Genomic DNA, 25,970 nt, shown 5'->3' with positions numbered 1-25,970 from the left:
TTGATCGAAACCAGGTTTAATTGACTGCTTCAGTATGTTACCACATTACTACGTGATTCAAACACGAAAAAAACGCAGGATCTGGCCAAGAAGTATGCGAAGAAGGCAAAATCATGAGCCAGATGCGGGCATAACCCAGACCTAACCCAGACCTAACCGGTGTTATCCTCTGAAATATTGATCGTAACCAGGTTTAATTGACTGCCTCAGAGTGGTACCACATTACTACGTGATTCAAACACGAAAAAAACCCAGGATCTGGCCAACAAGTATGCGAAGAAGGCAAAATCATGAGCCAGATGCGGGCATAACCCAGACCTAACCCACACCTAACCGGTGTTATCCTCTAAAATACTGTCCGAATCCAGGTTTAATTGACTGCCTCAGTGTGGTACAACATTACTACGTGATTCAAACACGGAAAAAACCCATGATCTGGCCAACAAGTTTGCGAAAAAGGCAAAATCATCAGCCTGATGCGGGCATAACCCAGACCTAACCCAGACCTAACCGGTGTTATCCTCTAAAATATTGATCGAAACCAGGTTTAATTAACTCCTTCAGTGTGTTACCACATTACTGCGTGATTCAAACACGAAAAAAACCCAGGATCTGGCCAACAAGTATGCGAAGAAGGCAAAATCATGAGCCAGATGCGGGCATAAACCGGACCTAACCCAGACCTAACCGGTGTTATCCTGTGAAATATTGATCGAAACCAGGTTTAATTGACTGCCTCAGTGTGCTACAACATTACTACGTGATTCAATCACGGAAAAAACCCAGGATCTGGCCAACAAGTTTGCGAAGAAGGCAAAATCATGAGCCAGATGCGGGCATAACCCAGACCTAACCCAGACCTACCTCGTGTTATCCTCCAAAATATTGATCGAATCCAGGGTAAATTGACTGCTTCATTGTGTTACCACATTACTACGTGATTCAAACACGAAAAAACCCAGGATCTGGCCAACAAGTGTGCGAAGAAGGCAAAATCATGAGCCAGATGCGGGCATAACCCAGACCTAACCCAGACCTAACCGGTGTTATCCTCTGAAATATTGATCGAAACCAGGTTTAGTTGACTGCTTCCGTGTGTTACCACATTCCTACGTGATTCAAACACGAAAAAAACCCAGGACCTGGCCAACAAGTATGCGAAGAAGGCAAAATCATGAGTCAGACGCGGGCATAACCCAGGCCTAACCCAGACCTAACCGTTGTTATCCTCTAAAATACTGTCCGAATCCAGGTTTAATTGACTGCCTCAGTGTGGTACAACATTACTACGTGATTCAAACACGGAAGGAACCCATGATCTGCCAACAAGTTTGCGAAAAAGGCGAAAGTATAAGCCAGATGCGCGCATATACCAGACCTAACCCAGACCTAACCGGTATTATCCTCTAAAATATTGATCGAAACCAGGTCTAATTGACTGCTTCAGTGTGTTACCACATTCGTACGTGATTCAAACACGAAAAAAACCCAGGATCTGGCCAACAAGTATGCGAAGAAGGCAAAATCATGAGCCAGATGCGGGCATAACCCAGACCTAACCCAGACCTAACCGGTGTTATCCTCTAAAATATTGATCGAAACCAGGTTTAATTGACTGCTTCAGTGTGTTACCACATTACTACGTGATTCAAACACGAAAAAAACCCAGGATCTGGCCAACAAGTATGCGAAGAAGGCAAAATCATGAGCCAGATGCGGGCATAACCCTGACCTAACCCAGACCTAACCGGTGTTATCCTCTGAAATATTGATCGAAACCAGGGTTAATTGACTGCTTCAGTGTGTTACCACATTACTACGTGAGTCAAACACGAAAAAAACCCAGGATCTGGCCAACAAGTTTGCGAAGAAGGCAAAATCATGAGCCAGATGCGGGTATTACCCAGACCTAAGCCAGACCTAACCGGTGTTATCCTCTAAAATATTGATCGAAACCAGGTTTAATTGACTGCCTCAGTGTGCTACAACATTACTACGTGATTCAAACACGGAAAAAACCCAGGATCTGGCCAACAAGTTTGCGAAGAAGGCGAAAGTATAAGCCAGATGCGGGCATATCCCAGACCTAACCCAGACCTAACCGGTGTTATCCTCTGAAATATTGATCGAAACCAGGTTTAATTGACTGCCTCAGTGTGCTACAACATTACTACGTGATTCAAACACGGAAAAAACCCAGGATCTGGCCAACAAGTATGCGAAAATGGCAAAATCATGAGCCAGATGCGCGCATATCCCGGACCTAACCCAGACCTTACCGGTGTTATCCTCCAAAATATTGATCGAAACCAGGGTTAATTGACTGCCTCAGTGTGGTGCCACATTACTACGTGATTCAAACACGAAAAAAACCCAGGATCTGGCCAACAAGTATGCGAAGAAGGCAAAATCATGAGCCAGATGCGGGCATAACCCTGACCTAACCCAGACCTAACCGGTGTTATCATCTGAAAAATTGATCGAAACCAGGTTTAATTGACTGCCTCAGTGTGGTACCACATTACTACGTGATTCAAACACGAAAAAAACCCAGGATCTGGCCACCAAGTATGCGAAGAAGGCAAAATCATGAGCCAGATGCGGGCATAACCCAGACCTAACCCAGACCTAACCGGTGTTATCCTCTGAAATACTGTCCGAATCCAGGTTTAATTGACTGCCTCAGTGTGGTACAACATTATTACGTGATTCAAACACGGAAAAAACCCACGATCTGGCCAACAAGTTTGCGAAAAAGGCGAAAGTATAAGCTAGATGCGCGCATATACCAGACCTAACCCAGACCTAACCGGTGTTATCCTCTAAAATACTGTCCGAATCCAGGTTTAATGGGTTGTTTCTGTGTCGTACCACATTACCACGTGATTCAAAACCGAAAAAAACCCAGGATCTAGCCAACATGTTTGCGAAAAAGGAGAAAGTATAAGCCAGATGCGGGCATAACCCAGACCTAACCCAGACCTAACCGGTGTTATCCTCTAAAATATTGATCGAAACCAGGTATAATTGACTGCCTCAGTGTGCTACAACATTACTACGTGATTCAAACACGGAAAAAACCCAGGATCTGGCCAACAAGTATGCGAAGAAGGCAAGATCATGAGCCAGATGGGGGCATATCCCGGACCTAACCCAGACCTAACCGGTGTTATCCTCTGAAATATTGATCGAAACCAGGTTTAATTGACTGCCTCAGTGTGCTACAACATTACTACGTGATTCAAACACGGAAAAAACCCAGGATCTGGCCAACAAGTATGCGAAAAAGGCAAAATCATGAGCCAGATGCTGGCATAACCCAGACCTAACCCAGACCTAACCGGTGTTATCCTCTGAAATATTGATCGAAACCAGGTTTAATTGACTGCTTCAGTGTGTTACCACATTACTACGTGATTCAAACACGAAAAAAACCCAGGATCTGGCCAACAAGTATGCGAAGAAGGCAAAATCATGAGCCAGATGCGGGCATATCCCAGACATAACCCAGACCTAACCGGTGTTATCCTCTGAAATATTGATCGAAGCCAGGATTAATTGACTGCCTCAGTGTGGTACCACATTACTACGTGATTCAAACACGAAAAAAACCCAGGACCTGGCCAACAAGTATGCGAAGAAGGCAAAATCATGAGTCAGACGCGGGCATAACCCAGGCCTAACCCAGACCTAACCGTTGTTATCCTCTAAAATACTGTCCGAATCCAGGTTTAATTGACTGCCTCAGTGTGGTACAACATTACTACGTGATTCAAACACGGAAGGAACCCATGATCTGCCAACAAGTTTGCGAAAAAGGCGAAAGTATAAGCCAGATGCGGGCATAAACCGGACCTAACCCAGACCTAACCGGTGTTATCCTGTGAAATATTGATCGAAACCAGGTTTAATTGACTGCCTCAGTGTGCTACAACATTACTACGTGATTCAATCACGGAAAAAACCCAGGATCTGGCCAACAAGTTTGCGAAGAAGGCAAAATCATGAGCCAGATGCGGGCATAACCCAGACCTAACCCAGACCTACCTCGTGTTATCCTCCAAAATATTGATCGAATCCAGGGTAAATTGACTGCTTCATTGTGTTACCACATTACTACGTGATTCAAACACGAAAAAACCCAGGATCTGGCCAACAAGTGTGCGAAGAAGGCAAAATCATGAGCCAGATGCGGGCATAACCCAGACCTAACCCAGACCTAACCGGTGTTATCCTCTGAAATATTGATCGAAACCAGGTTTAGTTGACTGCTTCCGTGTGTTACCACATTCCTACGTGATTCAAACACGAAAAAAACCCAGGACCTGGCCAACAAGTATGCGAAGAAGGCAAAATCATGAGTCAGACGCGGGCATAACCCAGGCCTAACCCAGACCTAACCGTTGTTATCCTCTAAAATACTGTCCGAATCCAGGTTTAATTGACTGCCTCAGTGTGGTACAACATTACTACGTGATTCAAACACGGAAGGAACCCATGATCTGCCAACAAGTTTGCGAAAAAGGCGAAAGTATAAGCCAGATGCGCGCATATACCAGACCTAACCCAGACCTAACCGGTATTATCCTCTAAAATATTGATCGAAACCAGGTCTAATTGACTGCTTCAGTGTGTTACCACATTCGTACGTGATTCAAACACGAAAAAAACCCAGGATCTGGCCAACAAGTATGCGAAGAAGGCAAAATCATGAGCCAGATGCGGGCATAACCCAGACCTAACCCAGACCTAACCGGTGTTATCCTCTAAAATATTGATCGAAACCAGGTTTAATTGACTGCTTCAGTGTGTTACCACATTACTACGTGATTCAAACACGAAAAAAACCCAGGATCTGGCCAACAAGTATGCGAAGAAGGCAAAATCATGAGCCAGATGCGGGCATAACCCTGACCTAACCCAGACCTAACCGGTGTTATCCTCTGAAATATTGATCGAAACCAGGGTTAATTGACTGCTTCAGTGTGTTACCACATTACTACGTGAGTCAAACACGAAAAAAACCCAGGATCTGGCCAACAAGTTTGCGAAGAAGGCAAAATCATGAGCCAGATGCGGGTATTACCCAGACCTAAGCCAGACCTAACCGGTGTTATCCTCTAAAATATTGATCGAAACCAGGTTTAATTGACTGCCTCAGTGTGCTACAACATTACTACGTGATTCAAACACGGAAAAAACCCAGGATCTGGCCAACAAGTATGCGAAGATGGCAAAATCATGAGCCAGATGCGGGTATTACCCAGACCTAAGCCAGACCTAACCGGTGTTATCCTCTAAAATATTGATCGAAACCAGGTTTAATTGACTGCTTCAGTGTGTTACCACATTACTACGTGATTCAAACACGAAAAAAACCCAGGATCTGGCCAACAAGTATGCGAAGAAGGCGAAAGTATAAGCTAGATGCGCGCATATACCAGACCTAACCCAGACCTAACCGGTGTTATCCTCTAAAATACTGTCCGAATCCAGGTTTAATGGATTGTTTCTGTGGCGTACCACATTACCACGTGATTCAAAACCGAAAAAAACCCAGGATCTCGCCAACATGTTTGCGAAAATGGCGAAAGTATAAGCCAGATGCGGGCATAACCCAGACCTAACCCAGACCTAACCGGTGTTATCCTCTAAAATACTGTCTGAATCCTGGTTTAATTGACTGCCTCAGTATGGTACAACATTACTACGTGATTCAAACACGGAGATACCCCATGATCTGGCCAACAAGTTTGCGAAAATGGCAAAATCATGAGCCAGATGCGCGCATATCCCGGACCTAACCCAGACCTAACCGGTGTTATCCTCCAAAATATTGATCGAAACCAGGGTTAATTGACTGCCTCAGTGTGGTGCCACATTACTACGTGATTCAAACACGAAAAAAACCCAGGATCTGGCCAACAAGTATGCGAAGAAGGCAAAATCATGAGCCAGATGCGGGCATAACCCTGACCTAACCCAGACCTAACCGGTGTTATCATCTGAAAAATTGATCGAAACCAGGTTTAATTGACTGCCTCAGTGTGGTACCACATTACTACGTGATTCAAACACGAAAAAAACCCAGGATCTGGCCACCAAGTATGCGAAGAAGGCAAAATCATGAGCCAGATGCGGGCATAACCCAGACCTAACCCAGACCTAACCGGTGTTATCCTCTGAAATACTGTCCGAATCCAGGTTTAATTGACTGCCTCAGTGTGGTACAACATTATTACGTGATTCAAACACGGAAAAAACCCACGATCTGGCCAACAAGTTTGCGAAAAAGGCGAAAGTATAAGCTAGATGCCCGCATATACCAGACCTAACCCAGACCTAACCGGTGTTATCCTCTAAAATACTGTCCGAATCCAGGTTTAATGGGTTGTTTCTGTGTCGTACCACATTACCACGTGATTCAAAACCGAAAAAAACCCAGGATCTAGCCAACATGTTTGCGAAAAAGGCGAAAGTATAAGCCAGATGCGGGCATAACCCAGACCTAACCCAGACCTAACCGGTGTTATCCTCTAAAATATTGATCGAAACCAGGTTTAATTGACTGCCTCAGTGTGCTACAACATTACTACGTGATTCAAACACGGGAAAAACCCAGGATCTGGCCAACAAGTATGCGAAGAAGGCAAGATCATGAGCCAGATGCGGGCATATCCCGGACCTAACCCAGACCTAACCGGTGTTATCCTCTGAAATATTGATCGAAACCAGGTTTAATTGACTGCCTCAGTGTGCTACAACATTACTACGTGATTCAAACACGGAAAAAACCCAGGATCTGGCCAACAAGTATGCGAAGAAGGCAAAATCATGAGCCAGATGCTGGCATAACCCAGACCTAACCCAGACCTAACCGGTGTTATCCTCTGAAATATTGATCGAAACCAGGTTTAATTGACAGCCTCAGTGTGGTACCACATTACTACGTGATTCAAACACGGAAAAAACCCAGGATCTGGCCAACAAGTTTGCGAAGAAGGCGAAAGTATAAGCCAGATGCGCGCATATCCCAGACCTAACCCAGACCTAACCGGTGTTATCCTCTAAAATACTGTCCGAATCCAGGTTTAATGGATTGTTTCTGTGGCGTACCACATTACCACGTGATTCAAAACCGAAAAAAACCCAGGATCTCGCCAACATGTTTGCGAAAATGGCGAAAGTATAAGCCAGATGCGGGCATAACCCAGACCTAACCCAGACCTAACCGGTGTTATCCTCTAAAATACTGTCTGAATCCTGGTTTAATTGACTGCCTCAGTATGGTACAACATTACTACGTGATTCAAACACGGAGATACCCCATGATCTGGCCAACAAGTTTGCGGAAATGGCAAAATCATGAGCCAGATGCGCGCATATCCCGGACCTAACCCAGACCTAACCGGTGTTATCCTCCAAAATATTGATCGAAACCAGGGTTAATTGACTGCCTCAGTGTGGTGCCACATTACTACGTGATTCAAACACGAAAAAAACCCAGGATCTGGCCAACAAGTATGCGAAGAAGGCAAAATCATGAGCCAGATGCGGGCATAACCCTGACCTAACCCAGACCTAACCGGTGTTATCATCTGAAAAATTGATCGAAACCAGGTTTAATTGACTGCCTCAGTGTGGTACCACATTACTACGTGATTCAAACACGAAAAAAACCCAGGATCTGGCCACCAAGTATGCGAAGAAGGCAAAATCATGAGCCAGATGCGGGCATAACCCAGACCTAACCCAGACCTAACCGGTGTTATCCTCTGAAATACTGTCCGAATCCAGGTTTAATTGACTGCCTCAGTGTGGTACAACATTATTACGTGATTCAAACACGGAAAAAACCCACGATCTGGCCAACAAGTTTGCGAAAAAGGCGAAAGTATAAGCTAGATGCCCGCATATACCAGACCTAACCCAGACCTAACCGGTGTTATCCTCTAAAATACTGTCCGAATCCAGGTTTAATGGGTTGTTTCTGTGTCGTACCACATTACCACGTGATTCAAAACCGAAAAAAACCCAGGATCTAGCCAACATGTTTGCGAAAAAGGCGAAAGTATAAGCCAGATGCGGGCATAACCCAGACCTAACCCAGACCTAACCGGTGTTATCCTCTAAAATATTGATCGAAACCAGGTTTAATTGACTGCCTCAGTGTGCTACAACATTACTACGTGATTCAAACACGGAAAAAACCCAGGATCTGGCCAACAAGTATGCGAAGAAGGCAAGATCATGAGCCAGATGCGGGCATATCCCGGACCTAACCCAGACCTAACCGGTGTTATCCTCTGAAATATTGATCGAAACCAGGTTTAATTGACTGCCTCAGTGTGCTACAACATTACTACGTGATTCAAACACGGAAAAAACCCAGGATCTGGCCAACAAGTATGCGAAGAAGGCAAAATCATGAGCCAGATGCTGGCATAACCCAGACCTAACCCAGACCTAACCGGTGTTATCCTCTGAAATATTGATCGAAACCAGGTTTAATTGACAGCCTCAGTGTGGTACCACATTACTACGTGATTCAAACACGGAAAAAACCCAGGATCTGGCCAACAAGTTTGCGAAGAAGGCGAAAGTATAAGCCAGATGCGCGCATATCCCAGACCTAACCCAGACCTAACCGGTGTTATCCTCTAAAATACTGTCCGAATCCAGGTTTAATGGATTGTTTCTGTGTCGTACCACATTACCACGTGATTCAAAACCGAAAAAAACCCAGGATCTAGCCAACATGTTTGCGAAAAAGGCGAAAGTATAAGCCAGATGCGGGCATAACCCAGACCTAACCCAGACCTAACCGGTGTTATCCTCTAAAATATTGATCGAAACCAGGTTTAATTGACTGCCTCAGTGTGCTACAACATTACTACGTGATTCAAACACGGAAAAAACCCAGGATCTGGCCAACAAGTATGCGAAGAAGGCAAGATCATGAGCCAGATGCGGGCATATCCCGGACCTAACCCAGACCTAACCGGTGTTATCCTCTGAAATATTGATCGAAACCAGGTTTAATTGACTGCCTCAGTGTGCTACAACATTACTACGTGATTCAAACACGGAAAAAACCCAGGATCTGGCCAACAAGTATGCGAAAAAGGCAAAATCATGAGCCAGATGCTGGCATAACCCAGACCTAACCCAGACCTATCCGGTGTTATCCTCTGAAATATTGATCGAAACCAGGTTTAATTGACTGCTTCAGTGTGTTACCACATTACTACGTGATTCAAACACGAAAAAAACCCAGGATCTGGCCAACAAGTATGCGAAGAAGGCAAAATCATGAGCCAGATGCGGGCATATCCCAGACATAACCCAGACCTAACCGGTGTTATCCTCTGAAATATTGATCGAAGCCAGGATTAATTGACTGCCTCAGTGTGGTACCACATTACTACGTGATTCAAACACGAAAAAAACCCAGGATCTAGCCAACAAGTATGTGAAGAAGGCAAAATCATGAGCCAGATGCGGGCATAACCCAGACCTAACCCAGACCTAACCGGTGTTATCCTCTAAAATATTGATCGAAACCAGGTTTAATTGACTGCCTCAGTGTGCTACAACATTACTACGTGATTCAAACACGGAAAAAACCCAGGATCTGGCCAACAAGTATGCGAAGAAGGCAAGATCATGAGCCAGATGCGGGCATATCCCGGACCTAACCCAGACCTAACCGGTGTTATCCTCTGAAATATTGATCGAAACCAGGTTTAATTGACTGCCTCAGTGTGCTACAACATTACTACGTGATTCAAACACGGAAAAAACCCAGGATCTGGCCAACAAGTATGCGAAAAAGGCAAAATCATGAGCCAGATGCTGGCATAACCCAGACCTAACCCAGACCTAACCGGTGTTATCCTCTGAAATATTGATCGAAACCAGGTTTAATTGACTGCCTCAGTGTGGTACCACATTACTACGTGATTCAAACACGGAAAAAACCCAGGATCTGGCCAACAAGTTTGCGAAGAAGGCGAAAGTATAAGCCAGATGCGCGCATATCCCAGACCTAACCCAGACCTAACCGGTGTTATCCTCTAAAATATTGATCGAAACCAGGTTTAATTGACTGCTTCAGTATGTTACCACATTACTACGTGATTCAAACACGAAAAAAACGCAGGATCTGGCCAAGAAGTATGCGAAGAAGGCAAAATCATGAGCCAGATGCGGGCATAACCCAGACCTAACCCAGACCTAACCGGTGTTATCCTCTGAAATATTGATCGTAACCAGGTTTAATTGACTGCCTCAGAGTGGTACCACATTACTACGTGATTCAAACACGAAAAAAACCCAGGATCTGGCCAACAAGTATGCGAAGAAGGCAAAATCATGAGCCAGATGCGGGCATAACCCAGACCTAACCCACACCTAACCGGTGTTATCCTCTAAAATACTGTCCGAATCCAGGTTTAATTGACTGCCTCAGTGTGGTACAACATTACTACGTGATTCAAACACGGAAAAAACCCATGATCTGGCCAACAAGTTTGCGAAAAAGGCAAAATCATCAGCCTGATGCGGGCATAACCCAGACCTAACCCAGACCTAACCGGTGTTATCCTCTAAAATATTGATCGAAACCAGGTTTAATTAACTCCTTCAGTGTGTTACCACATTACTGCGTGATTCAAACACGAAAAAAACCCAGGATCTGGCCAACAAGTATGCGAAGAAGGCAAAATCATGAGCCAGATGCGGGCATAAACCGGACCTAACCCAGACCTAACCGGTGTTATCCTGTGAAATATTGATCGAAACCAGGTTTAATTGACTGCCTCAGTGTGCTACAACATTACTACGTGATTCAATCACGGAAAAAACCCAGGATCTGGCCAACAAGTTTGCGAAGAAGGCAAAATCATGAGCCAGATGCGGGCATAACCCAGACCTAACCCAGACCTACCTCGTGTTATCCTCCAAAATATTGATCGAATCCAGGGTAAATTGACTGCTTCATTGTGTTACCACATTACTACGTGATTCAAACACGAAAAAACCCAGGATCTGGCCAACAAGTGTGCGAAGAAGGCAAAATCATGAGCCAGATGCGGGCATAACCCAGACCTAACCCAGACCTAACCGGTGTTATCCTCTGAAATATTGATCGAAACCAGGTTTAGTTGACTGCTTCCGTGTGTTACCACATTCCTACGTGATTCAAACACGAAAAAAACCCAGGACCTGGCCAACAAGTATGCGAAGAAGGCAAAATCATGAGTCAGACGCGGGCATAACCCAGGCCTAACCCAGACCTAACCGTTGTTATCCTCTAAAATACTGTCCGAATCCAGGTTTAATTGACTGCCTCAGTGTGGTACAACATTACTACGTGATTCAAACACGGAAGGAACCCATGATCTGCCAACAAGTTTGCGAAAAAGGCGAAAGTATAAGCCAGATGCGCGCATATACCAGACCTAACCCAGACCTAACCGGTATTATCCTCTAAAATATTGATCGAAACCAGGTCTAATTGACTGCTTCAGTGTGTTACCACATTCGTACGTGATTCAAACACGAAAAAAACCCAGGATCTGGCCAACAAGTATGCGAAGAAGGCAAAATCATGAGCCAGATGCGGGCATAACCCAGACCTAACCCAGACCTAACCGGTGTTATCCTCTAAAATATTGATCGAAACCAGGTTTAATTGACTGCTTCAGTGTGTTACCACATTACTACGTGATTCAAACACGAAAAAAACCCAGGATCTGGCCAACAAGTATGCGAAGAAGGCAAAATCATGAGCCAGATGCGGGCATAACCCTGACCTAACCCAGACCTAACCGGTGTTATCCTCTGAAATATTGATCGAAACCAGGGTTAATTGACTGCTTCAGTGTGTTACCACATTACTACGTGAGTCAAACACGAAAAAAACCCAGGATCTGGCCAACAAGTTTGCGAAGAAGGCAAAATCATGAGCCAGATGCGGGTATTACCCAGACCTAAGCCAGACCTAACCGGTGTTATCCTCTAAAATATTGATCGAAACCAGGTTTAATTGACTGCCTCAGTGTGCTACAACATTACTACGTGATTCAAACACGGAAAAAACCCAGGATCTGGCCAACAAGTATGCGAAGATGGCAAAATCATGAGCCAGATGCGGGTATTACCCAGACCTAAGCCAGACCTAACCGGTGTTATCCTCTAAAATATTGATCGAAACCAGGTTTAATTGACTGCTTCAGTGTGTTACCACATTACGACGTGATTGAAACACGAAAAAAACCCAGGATCTGGCCAACAAGTATGCGAAGAAGGCAAAATCATGAGCCAGATGCGGGCATATCCCAGACATAACCCAGACCTAACCGGTGTTATCCTCTGAAATATTGATCGAAGCCAGGATTAATTGACTGCCTCAGTGTGTTACCACATTACTACGTGATTCAAACACGAAAAAAACCCAGGATCTAGCCAACAAGTATGTGAAGAAGGCAAAATCATGAGCCAGATGCGGGCATAACCCAGACCTAACCCAGACCTAACCGGTGTTATCCTCTAAAATACTGTCCGAATCCAGGTTTAATTGACTGCCTCAGTGTGGCACAACATTACTACGTGATTCAAACACGGAAAAAACCCACGATCTGGCCAACAAGTTTGCGAAAAAGGCGAAAGTATAAGCTAGATGCGCGCATATACCAGACCTAACCCAGACCTAACCGGTGTTATCCTCTAAAATACTGTCCGAATCCAGGTTTAATGGATTGTTTCTGTGGCGTACCACATTACCACGTGATTCAAAACCGAAAAAAACCCAGGATCTCGCCAACATGTTTGCGAAAATGGCGAAAGTATAAGCCAGATGCGGGCATAACCCAGACCTAACCCAGACCTAACCGGTGTTATCCTCTAAAATACTGTCTGAATCCTGGTTTAATTGACTGCCTCAGTATGGTACAACATTACTACGTGATTCAAACACGGAGATACCCCATGATCTGGCCAACAAGTTTGCGAAAATGGCAAAATCATGAGCCAGATGCGCGCATATCCCGGACCTAACCCAGACCTAACCGGTGTTATCCTCCAAAATATTGATCGAAACCAGGGTTAATTGACTGCCTCAGTGTGGTGCCACATTACTACGTGATTCAAACACGAAAAAAACCCAGGATCTGGCCAACAAGTATGCGAAGAAGGCAAAATCATGAGCCAGATGCGGGCATAACCCTGACCTAACCCAGACCTAACCGGTGTTATCATCTGAAAAATTGATCGAAACCAGGTTTAATTGACTGCCTCAGTGTGGTACCACATTACTACGTGATTCAAACACGAAAAAAACCCAGGATCTGGCCACCAAGTATGCGAAGAAGGCAAAATCATGAGCCAGATGCGGGCATAACCCAGACCTAACCCAGACCTAACCGGTGTTATCCTCTGAAATACTGTCCGAATCCAGGTTTAATTGACTGCCTCAGTGTGGTACAACATTATTACGTGATTCAAACACGGAAAAAACCCACGATCTGGCCAACAAGTTTGCGAAAAAGGCGAAAGTATAAGCTAGATGCGCGCATATACCAGACCTAACCCAGACCTAACCGGTGTTATCCTCTAAAATACTGTCCGAATCCAGGTTTAATGGGTTGTTTCTGTGTCGTACCACATTACCACGTGATTCAAAACCGAAAAAAACCCAGGATCTAGCCAACATGTTTGCGAAAAAGGCGAAAGTATAAGCCAGATGCGGGCATAACCCAGACCTAACCCAGACCTAACCGGTGTTATCCTCTAAAATATTGATCGAAACCAGGTTTAATTGACTGCCTCAGTGTGCTACAACATTACTACGTGATTCAAACACGGAAAAAACCCAGGATCTGGCCAACAAGTATGCGAAGAAGGCAAGATCATGAGCCAGATGCGGGCATATCCCGGACCTAACCCAGACCTAACCGGTGTTATCCTCTGAAATATTGATCGAAACCAGGTTTAATTGACTGCCTCAGTGTGCTACAACATTACTACGTGATTCAAACACGGAAAAAACCCAGGATCTGGCCAACAAGTATGCGAAGAAGGCAAAATCATGAGCCAGATGCTGGCATAACCCAGACCTAACCCAGACCTAACCGGTGTTATCCTCTGAAATATTGATCGAAACCAGGTTTAATTGACAGCCTCAGTGTGGTACCACATTACTGCGTGATTCAAACACGGAAAAAACCCAGGATCTGGCCAACAAGTTTGCGAAGAAGGCGAAAGTATAAGCCAGATGCGCGCATATCCCAGACCTAACCCAGACCTAACCGGTGTTATCCTCTAAAATACTGTCCGAATCCAGGTTTAATGGATTGTTTCTGTGTCGTACCACATTACCACGTGATTCAAAACCGAAAAAAACCCAGGATCTAGCCAACATGTTTGCGAAAAAGGCGAAAGTATAAGCCAGATGCGGGCATAACCCAGACCTAACCCAGACCTAACCGGTGTTATCCTCTAAAATATTGATCGAAACCAGGTTTAATTGACTGCCTCAGTATGGTACAACATTACTACGTGATTCAAACACGGAGATACCCCATGATCTGGCCAACAAGTTTGCGAAAATGGCAAAATCATGAGCCAGATGCGCGCATATCCCGGACCTAACCCAGACCTAACCGGTGTTATCCTCCAAAATATTGATCGAAACCAGGGTTAATTGACTGCCTCAGTGTGGTGCCACATTACTACGTGATTCAAACACGAAAAAAACCCAGGATCTGGCCACCAAGTATGCGAAGAAGGCAAAATCATGAGCCAGATGCTGGCATAACCCAGACCTAACCCAGACCTAACCGGTGTTATCCTCTGAAATATTGATCGAAACCAGGTTTAATTGACAGCCTCAGTGTGGTACCACATTACTACGTGATTCAAACACGGAAAAAACCCAGGATCTGGCCAACAAGTTTGCGAAGAAGGCGAAAGTATAAGCCAGATGCGCGCATATCCCAGACCTAACCCAGACCTAACCGGTGTTATCCTCTAAAATACTGTCCGAATCCAGGTTTAATGGATTGTTTCTGTGTCGTACCACATTACCACGTGATTCAAAACCGAAAAAAACCCAGGATCTAGCCAACATGTTTGCGAAAAAGGCGAAAGTATAAGCCAGATGCGGGCATAACCCAGACCTAACCCAGACCTAACCGGTGTTATCCTCTGAAATATTGATCGAAACCAGGTTTAATTGACTGCCTCAGTATGGTACAACATTACTACGTGATTCAAACACGGAGATACCCCATGATCTGGCCAACAAGTTTGCGAAAATGGCAAAATCATGAGCCAGATGCGCGCATATCCCGGACCTAACCCAGACCTAACCGGTGTTATCCTCCAAAATATTGATCGAAACCAGGGTTAATTGACTGCCTCAGTGTGGTGCCACATTACTACGTGATTCAAACACGAAAAAAACCCAGGATCTGGCCACCAAGTATGCGAAGAAGGCAAAATCATGAGCCAGATGCGGGCATAACCCTGACCTAACCCAGACCTAACCGGTGTTATCATCTGAAAAATTGATCGAAACCAGGTTTAATTGACTGCCTCAGTGTGGTACCACATTACTACGTGATTCAAACACGAAAAAAACCCAGGATCTGGCCACCAAGTATGCGAAGAAGGCAAAATCATGAGCCAGATGCGGGCATAACCCAGACCTAACCCAGACCTAACCGGTGTTATCCTCTGAAATACTGTCCGAATCCAGGTTTAATTGACTGCCTCAGTGTGGTACAACATTATTACGTGATTCAAACACGGAAAAAACCCACGATCTGGCCAACAAGTTTGCGAAAAAGGCGAAAGTATAAGCTAGATGCGCGCATATACCAGACCTAACCCAGACCTAACCGGTGTTATCCTCTAAAATACTGTCCGAATCCAGGTTTAATGGGTTGTTTCTGTGTCGTACCACATTACCACGTGATTCAAAACCGAAAAAAACCCAGGATCTAGCCAACATGTTTGCGAAAAAGGCGAAAGTATAAGCCAGATGCGGGCATAACCCAGACCTAACCCAGACCTAACCGGTGTTATCCTCTAAAATATTGATCGAAACCAGGTTTAATTGACTGCCTCAGTGTGCTACAACATTACTACGTGATTCAAACACGGAAAAAACCCAGGATCTGGCCAACAAGTATGCGAAGAAGGCAAGATCATGAGCCAGATGCGGGCATATCCCGGACCTAACCCAGACCTAACCGGTGTTATCCTCTGAAATATTGATCGAAACCAGGTTTAATTGACTGCCTCAGTGTGCTACAACATTACTACGTGATTCAAACACGGAAAAAACCCAGGATCTGGCCAACAAGTATGCGAAAAAGGCAAAATCATGAGCCAGATGCTGGCATAACCCAGACCTAACCCAGACCTAACCGGTGTTATCCTCTGAAATATTGATCGAAACCAGGTTTAATTGACTGCCTCAGTGTGGTACCACATTACTACGTGATTCAAACACGGAAAAAACCCAGGATCTGGCCAACAAGTTTGCGAAGAAGGCGGAAGTATAAGCCAGATGCGCGCATATCCCAGACCTAACCCAGACCTAACCGGTGTTATCCTCTAAAATATTGATCGAAACCAGGTTTAATTGACTGCCTCAGTGTGCTACAACATTACTACGTGATTCAAACACGGAAAAAACCCAGGATCTGGCCAACAAGTATGCGAAGAAGGCAAGATCATGAGCCAGATGCGGGCATATCCCGGACCTAACCCAGACCTAACCGGTGTTATCCTCTAAAATATTGATCGAAACCAGGTTTAATTGACTGCCTCAGTGTGCTACAACATTACTACGTGATTCAAACACGGAAAAAACCCAGGATCTGGCCAACAAGTATGCGAAGAAGGCAAGATCATGAGCCAGATGCGGGCATATCCCGGACCTAACCCAGACCTAACCGGTGTTATCCTCTGAAATATTGATCGAAACCAGGTTTAATTGACTGCCTCAGTGTGCTACAACATTACTACGTGATTCAAACACGGAAAAAACCCAGGATCTGGCCAACAAGTATGCGAAAAAGGCAAAATCATGAGCCAGATGCTGGCATAACCCAGACCTAACCCAGACCTAACCGGTGTTATCCTCTGAAATATTGATCGAAACCAGGTTTAATTGACTGCCTCAGTGTGGTACCACATTACTACGTGATTCAAACACGGAAAAAACCCAGGATCTGGCCAACAAGTTTGCGAAGAAGGCGAAAGTATAAGCCAGATGCGCGCATATCCCAGACCTAACCCAGACCTAACCGGTGTTATCCTCTAAAATATTGATCGAAACCAGGTTTAATTGACTGCTTCAGTATGTTACCACATTACTACGTGATTCAAACACGAAAAAAACGCAGGATCTGGCCAAGAAGTATGCGAAGAAGGCAAAATCATGAGCCAGATGCGGGCATAACCCAGACCTAACCCAGACCTAACCGGTGTTATCCTCTGAAATATTGATCGTAACCAGGTTTAATTGACTGCCTCAGAGTGGTACCACATTACTACGTGATTCAAACACGAAAAAAACCCAGGATCTGGCCAACAAGTATGCGAAGAAGGCAAAATCATGAGCCAGATGCGGGCATAACCCAGACCTAACCCACACCTAACCGGTGTTATCCTCTAAAATACTGTCCGAATCCAGGTTTAATTGACTGCCTCAGTGTGGTACAACATTACTACGTGATTCAAACACGGAAAAAACCCATGATCTGGCCAACAAGTTTGCGAAAAAGGCAAAATCATCAGCCTGATGCGGGCATAACCCAGACCTAACCCAGACCTAACCGGTGTTATCCTCTAAAATATTGATCGAAACCAGGTTTAATTAACTCCTTCAGTGTGTTACCACATTACTGCGTGATTCAAACACGAAAAAAACCCAGGATCTGGCCAACAAGTATGCGAAGAAGGCAAAATCATGAGCCAGATGCGGGCATAAACCGGACCTAACCCAGACCTAACCGGTGTTATCCTGTGAAATATTGATCGAAACCAGGTTTAATTGACTGCCTCAGTGTGCTACAACATTACTACGTGATTCAATCACGGAAAAAACCCAGGATCTGGCCAACAAGTTTGCGAAGAAGGCAAAATCATGAGCCAGATGCGGGCATAACCCAGACCTAACCCAGACCTACCTCGTGTTATCCTCCAAAATATTGATCGAATCCAGGGTAAATTGACTGCTTCATTGTGTTACCACATTACTACGTGATTCAAACACGAAAAAACCCAGGATCTGGCCAACAAGTGTGCGAAGAAGGCAAAATCATGAGCCAGATGCGGGCATAACCCAGACCTAACCCAGACCTAACCGGTGTTATCCTCTGAAATATTGATCGAAACCAGGTTTAGTTGACTGCTTCCGTGTGTTACCACATTCCTACGTGATTCAAACACGAAAAAAACCCAGGACCTGGCCAACAAGTATGCGAAGAAGGCAAAATCATGAGTCAGACGCGGGCATAACCCAGGCCTAACCCAGACCTAACCGTTGTTATCCTCTAAAATACTGTCCGAATCCAGGTTTAATTGACTGCCTCAGTGTGGTACAACATTACTACGTGATTCAAACACGGAAGGAACCCATGATCTGCCAACAAGTTTGCGAAAAAGGCGAAAGTATAAGCCAGATGCGCGCATATACCAGACCTAACCCAGACCTAACCGGTATTATCCTCTAAAATATTGATCGAAACCAGGTCTAATTGACTGCTTCAGTGTGTTACCACATTCGTACGTGATTCAAACACGAAAAAAACCCAGGATCTGGCCAACAAGTATGCGAAGAAGGCAAAATCATGAGCCAGATGCGGGCATAACCCAGACCTAACCCAGACCTAACCGGTGTTATCCTCTAAAATATTGATCGAAACCAGGTTTAATTGACTGCTTCAGTGTGTTACCACATTACTACGTGATTCAAACACGAAAAAAACCCAGGATCTGGCCAACAAGTATGCGAAGAAGGCAAAATCATGAGCCAGATGCGGGCATAACCCTGACCTAACCCAGACCTAACCGGTGTTATCCTCTGAAATATTGATCGAAACCAGGGTTAATTGACTGCTTCAGTGTGTTACCACATTACTACGTGAGTCAAACACGAAAAAAACCCAGGATCTGGCCAACAAGTTTGCGAAGAAGGCAAAATCATGAGCCAGATGCGGGTATTACCCAGACCTAAGCCAGACCTAACCGGTGTTATCCTCTAAAATATTGATCGAAACCAGGTTTAATTGACTGCCTCAGTGTGCTACAACATTACTACGTGATTCAAACACGGAAAAAACCCAGGATCTGGCCAACAAGTATGCGAAGATGGCAAAATCATGAGCCAGATGCGGGTATTACCCAGACCTAAGCCAGACCTAACCGGTGTTATCCTCTAAAATATTGATCGAAACCAGGTTTAATTGACTGCTTCAGTGTGTTACCACATTACGACGTGATTGAAACACGAAAAAAACCCAGGATCTGGCCAACAAGTATGCGAAGAAGGCAAAATCATGAGCCAGATGCGGGCATATCCCAGACATAACCCAGACCTAACCGGTGTTATCCTCTGAAATATTGATCGAAGCCAGGATTAATTGACTGCCTCAGTGTGTTACCACATTACTACGTGATTCAAACACGAAAAAAACCCAGGATCTAGCCAACAAGTATGTGAAGAAGGCAAAATCATGAGCCAGATGCGGGCATAACCCAGACCTAACCCAGACCTAACCGGTGTTATCCTCTAAAATACTGTCCGAATCCAGGTTTAATTGACTGCCTCAGTGTGGCACAACATTACTACGTGATTCAAACACGGAAAAAACCCACGATCTGGCCAACAAGTTTGCGAAAAAGGCGAAAGTATAAGCTAGATGCGCGCATATACCAGACCTAACCCAGACCTAACCGGTGTTATCCTCTAAAATACTGTCCGAATCCAGGTTTAATGGATTGTTTCTGTGGCGTACCACATTACCACGTGATTCAAAACCGAAAAAAACCCAGGATCTCGCCAACATGTTTGCGAAAATGGCGAAAGTATAAGCCAGATGCGGGCATAACCCAGACCTAACCCAGACCTAACCGGTGTTATCCTCTAAAATACTGTCTGAATCCTGGTTTAATTGACTGCCTCAGTATGGTACAACATTACTACGTGATTCAAACACGGAGATACCCCATGATCTGGCCAACAAGTTTGCGAAAATGGCAAAATCATGAGCCAGATGCGCGCATATCCCGGACCTAACCCAGACCTAACCGGTGTTATCCTCCAAAATATTGATCGAAACCAGGGTTAATTGACTGCCTCAGTGTGGTGCCACATTACTACGTGATTCAAACACGAAAAAAACCCAGGATCTGGCCAACAAGTATGCGAAGAAGGCAAAATCATGAGCCAGATGCGGGCATAACCCTGACCTAACCCAGACCTAACCGGTGTTATCATCTGAAAAATTGATCGAAACCAGGTTTAATTGACTGCCTCAGTGTGGTACCACATTACTACGTGATTCAAACACGAAAAAAACCCAGGATCTGGCCACCAAGTATGCGAAGAAGGCAAAATCATGAGCCAGATGCGGGCATAACCCAGACCTAACCCAGACCTAACCGGTGTTATCCTCTGAAATACTGTCCGAATCCAGGTTTAATTGACTGCCTCAGTGTGGTACAACATTATTACGTGATTCAAACACGGAAAAAACCCACGATCTGGCCAACAAGTTTGCGAAAAAGGCGAAAGTATAAGCTAGATGCGCGCATATACCAGACCTAACCCAGACCTAACCGGTGTTATCCTCTAAAATACTGTCCGAATCCAGGTTTAATGGGTTGTTTCTGTGTCGTACCACATTACCACGTGATTCAAAACCGAAAAAAACCCAGGATCTAGCCAACATGTTTGCGAAAAAGGCGAAAGTATAAGCCAGATGCGGGCATAACCCAGACCTAACCCAGACCTAACCGGTGTTATCCTCTAAAATATTGATCGAAACCAGGTTTAATTGACTGCCTCAGTGTGCTACAACATTACTACGTGATTCAAACACGGAAAAAACCCAGGATCTGGCCAACAAGTATGCGAAGAAGGCAAGATCATGAGCCAGATGCGGGCATATCCCGGACCTAACCCAGACCTAACCGGTGTTATCCTCTGAAATATTGATCGAAACCAGGTTTAATTGACTGCCTCAGTGTGCTACAACATTACTACGTGATTCAAACACGGAAAAAACCCAGGATCTGGCCAACAAGTATGCGAAGAAGGCAAAATCATGAGCCAGATGCTGGCATAACCCAGACCTAACCCAGACCTAACCGGTGTTATCCTCTGAAATATTGATCGAAACCAGGTTTAATTGACAGCCTCAGTGTGGTACCACATTACTGCGTGATTCAAACACGGAAAAAACCCAGGATCTGGCCAACAAGTTTGCGAAGAAGGCGAAAGTATAAGCCAGATGCGCGCATATCCCAGACCTAACCCAGACCTAACCGGTGTTATCCTCTAAAATACTGTCCGAATCCAGGTTTAATGGATTGTTTCTGTGTCGTACCACATTACCACGTGATTCAAAACCGAAAAAAACCCAGGATCTAGCCAACATGTTTGCGAAAAAGGCGAAAGTATAAGCCAGATGCGGGCATAACCCAGACCTAACCCAGACCTAACCGGTGTTATCCTCTAAAATATTGATCGAAACCAGGTTTAATTGACTGCCTCAGTATGGTACAACATTACTACGTGATTCAAACACGGAGATACCCCATGATCTGGCCAACAAGTTTGCGAAAATGGCAAAATCATGAGCCAGATGCGCGCATATCCCGGACCTAACCCAGACCTAACCGGTGTTATCCTCCAAAATATTGATCGAAACCAGGGTTAATTGACTGCCTCAGTGTGGTGCCACATTACTACGTGATTCAAACACGAAAAAAACCCAGGATCTGGCCACCAAGTATGCGAAGAAGGCAAAATCATGAGCCAGATGCGGGCATAACCCTGACCTAACCCAGACCTAACCGGTGTTATCATCTGAAAAATTGATCGAAACCAGGTTTAATTGACTGCCTCAGTGTGGTACCACATTACTACGTGATTCAAACACGAAAAAAACCCAGGATCTGGCCACCAAGTATGCGAAGAAGGCAAAATCATGAGCCAGATGCTGGCATAACCCAGACCTAACCCAGACCTAACCGGTGTTATCCTCTGAAATATTGATCGAAACCAGGTTTAATTGACAGCCTCAGTGTGGTACCACATTACTACGTGATTCAAACACGGAAAAAACCCAGGATCTGGCCAACAAGTTTGCGAAGAAGGCGAAAGTATAAGCCAGATGCGCGCATATCCCAGACCTAACCCAGACCTAACCGGTGTTATCCTCTAAAATACTGTCCGAATCCAGGTTTAATGGATTGTTTCTGTGTCGTACCACATTACCACGTGATTCAAAACCGAAAAAAACCCAGGATCTAGCCAACATGTTTGCGAAAAAGGCGAAAGTATAAGCCAGATGCGGGCATAACCCAGACCTAACCCAGACCTAACCGGTGTTATCCTCTGAAATATTGATCGAAACCAGGTTTAATTGACTGCCTCAGTATGGTACAACATTACTACGTGATTCAAACACGGAGATACCCCATGATCTGGCCAACAAGTTTGCGAAAATGGCAAAATCATGAGCCAGATGCGCGCATATCCCGGACCTAACCCAGACCTAACCGGTGTTATCCTCCAAAATATTGATCGAAACCAGGGTTAATTGACTGCCTCAGTGTGGTGCCACATTACTACGTGATTCAAACACGAAAAAAACCCAGGATCTGGCCACCAAGTATGCGAAGAAGGCAAAATCATGAGCCAGATGCGGGCATAACCCTGACCTAACCCAGACCTAACCGGTGTTATCATCTGAAAAATTGATCGAAACCAGGTTTAATTGACTGCCTCAGTGTGGTACCACATTACTACGTGATTCAAACACGAAAAAAACCCAGGATCTGGCCACCAAGTATGCGAAGAAGGCAAAATCATGAGCCAGATGCGGGCATAACCCAGACCTAACCCAGACCTAACCGGTGTTATCCTCTGAAATACTGTCCGAATCCAGGTTTAATTGACTGCCTCAGTGTGGTACAACATTATTACGTGATTCAAACACGGAAAAAACCCACGATCTGGCCAACAAGTTTGCGAAAAAGGCGAAAGTATAAGCTAGATGCGCGCATATACCAGACCTAACCCAGACCTAACCGGTGTTATCCTCTAAAATACTGTCCGAATCCAGGTTTAATGGGTTGTTTCTGTGTCGTACCACATTACCACGTGATTCAAAACCGAAAAAAACCCAGGATCTAGCCAACATGTTTGCGAAAAAGGCGAAAGTATAAGCCAGATGCGGGCATAACCCAGACCTAACCCAGACCTAACCGGTGTTATCCTCTAAAATATTGATCGAAACCAGGTTTAATTGACTGCCTCAGTGTGCTACAACATTACTACGTGATTCAAACACGGAAAAAACCCAGGATCTGGCCAACAAGTATGCGAAGAAGGCAAGATCATGAGCCAGATGCGGGCATATCCCGGACCTAACCCAGACCTAACCGGTGTTATCCTCTGAAATATTGATCGAAACCAGGTTTAATTGACTGCCTCAGTGTGCTACAACATTACTACGTGATTCAAACACGGAAAAAACCCAGGATCTGGCCAACAAGTATGCGAAAAAGGCAAAATCATGAGCCAGATGCTGGCATAACCCAGACCTAACCCAGACCTAACCGGTGTTATCCTCTGAAATATTGATCGAAACCAGGTTTAATTGACTGCCTCAGTGTGGTACCACATTACTACGTGATTCAAACACGGAAAAAACCCAGGATCTGGCCAACAAGTTTGCGAAGAAGGCGGAAGTATAAGCCAGATGCGCGCATATCCCAGACCTAACCCAGACCTAACCGGTGTTATCCTCTAAAATATTGATCGAAACCAGGTTTAATTGACTGCTTCAGTATGTTACCACATTACTACGTGATTCAAACACGAAAAAAACGCAGGATCTGGCCAAGAAGTATGCGAAGAAGGCAAAATCATGAGCCAGATGCGGGCATAACCCAGACCTAACCCAGACCTAACCGGTGTTATCCTCTGAAATATTGATCGTAACCAGGTTTAATTGACTGCCTCAGAGTGGTACCACATTACTACGTGATTCAAACACGAAAAAAACCCAGGATCTGGCCAACAAGTATGCGAAGAAGGCAAAATCATGAGCCAGATGCGGGCATAACCCAGACCTAACCCACACCTAACCGGTGTTATCCTCTAAAATACTGTCCGAATCCAGGTTTAATTGACTGCCTCAGTGTGGTACAACATTACTACGTGATTCAAACACGGAAAAAACCCATGATCTGGCCAACAAGTTTGCGAAAAAGGCAAAATCATCAGCCTGATGCGGGCATAACCCAGACCTAACCCAGACCTAACCGGTGTTATCCTCTAAAATATTGATCGAAACCAGGTTTAATTAACTCCTTCAGTGTGTTACCACATTACTGCGTGATTCAAACACGAAAAAAACCCAGGATCTGGCCAACAAGTATGCGAAGAAGGCAAAATCATGAGCCAGATGCGGGCATAAACCGGACCTAACCCAGACCTAACCTGTGTTATCCTGTGAAATATTGATCGAAACCAGGTTTAATTGACTGCCTCAGTGTGCTACAACATTACTACGTGATTCAATCACGGAAAAAACCCAGGACCTGGCCAACAAGTATGCGAAGAAGGCAAAATCATGAGTCAGACGCGGGCATAACCCAGGCCTAACCCAGACCTAACCGGTGTTATCCTCTAAAATATTGATTGAAACCAGGTTTAATTGACTGCCTCAGTGTGCTACAACATTACTACGTGATTCAAACACGGAAAAAACCCAGGATCTGGCCAACAAGTATGCGAAGATGGCAAAATCATGAGCCAGATGCGGGTATTACCCAGACCTAAGCCAGACCTAACCGGTGTTATCCTCTAAAATATTGATCGAAACCAGGTTTAATTGACTGCTTCAGTGTGTTACCACATTACTACGTGATTCAAACACGAAAAAAACCCAGGATCTGGCCAACAAGTATGCGAAGAAGGCAAAATCATGAGCCAGATGCGGGCATATCCCAGACATAACCCAGACCTAACCGGTGTTATCCTCTGAAATATTGATCGAAGCCAGGATTAATTGACTGCCTCAGTGTGGTACCACATTACAACGTGATTCAAACACGAAAAAAACCCAGGATCTAGCCAACAAGTATGTGAAGAAGGCAAAATCATGAGCCAGATGCGGGCATAACCCAGACCTAACCCAGACCTAACCGGTGTTATCCTCTAAAATACTGTCCGAATCCAGGTTTAATTGACTGCCTCAGTGTGGCACAACATTACTACGTGATTCAAACACGGAAAAAACCCACGATCTGGCCAACAAGTTTGCGAAAAAGGCGAAAGTATAAGCTAGATGCGCGCATATACCAGACCTAACCCAGACCTAACCGGTGTTATCCTCTAAAATACTGTCCGAATCCAGGTTTAATGGATTGTTTCTGTGGCGTACCACATTACCACGTGATTCAAAACCGAAAAAAACCCAGGATCTCGCCAACATGTTTGCGAAAATGGCGAAAGTATAAGCCAGATGCGGGCATAACCCAGACCTAACCCAGACCTAACCGGTGTTATCCTCTAAAATACTGTCTGAATCCTGGTTTAATTGACTGCCTCAGTATGGTACAACATTACTACGTGATTCAAACACGGAGATACCCCATGATCTGGCCAACAAGTTTGCGAAAATGGCAAAATCATGAGCCAGATGCGCGCATATCCC

Source organism: Colletes latitarsis, chromosome 9, assembly GCF_051014445.1.
Source record: "Colletes latitarsis isolate SP2378_abdomen chromosome 9, iyColLati1, whole genome shotgun sequence".
Taxonomy (NCBI): Eukaryota; Metazoa; Arthropoda; class Insecta; order Hymenoptera; family Colletidae; genus Colletes; species Colletes latitarsis.
Note: the sequence above shows the minus strand (reverse complement) of the source record.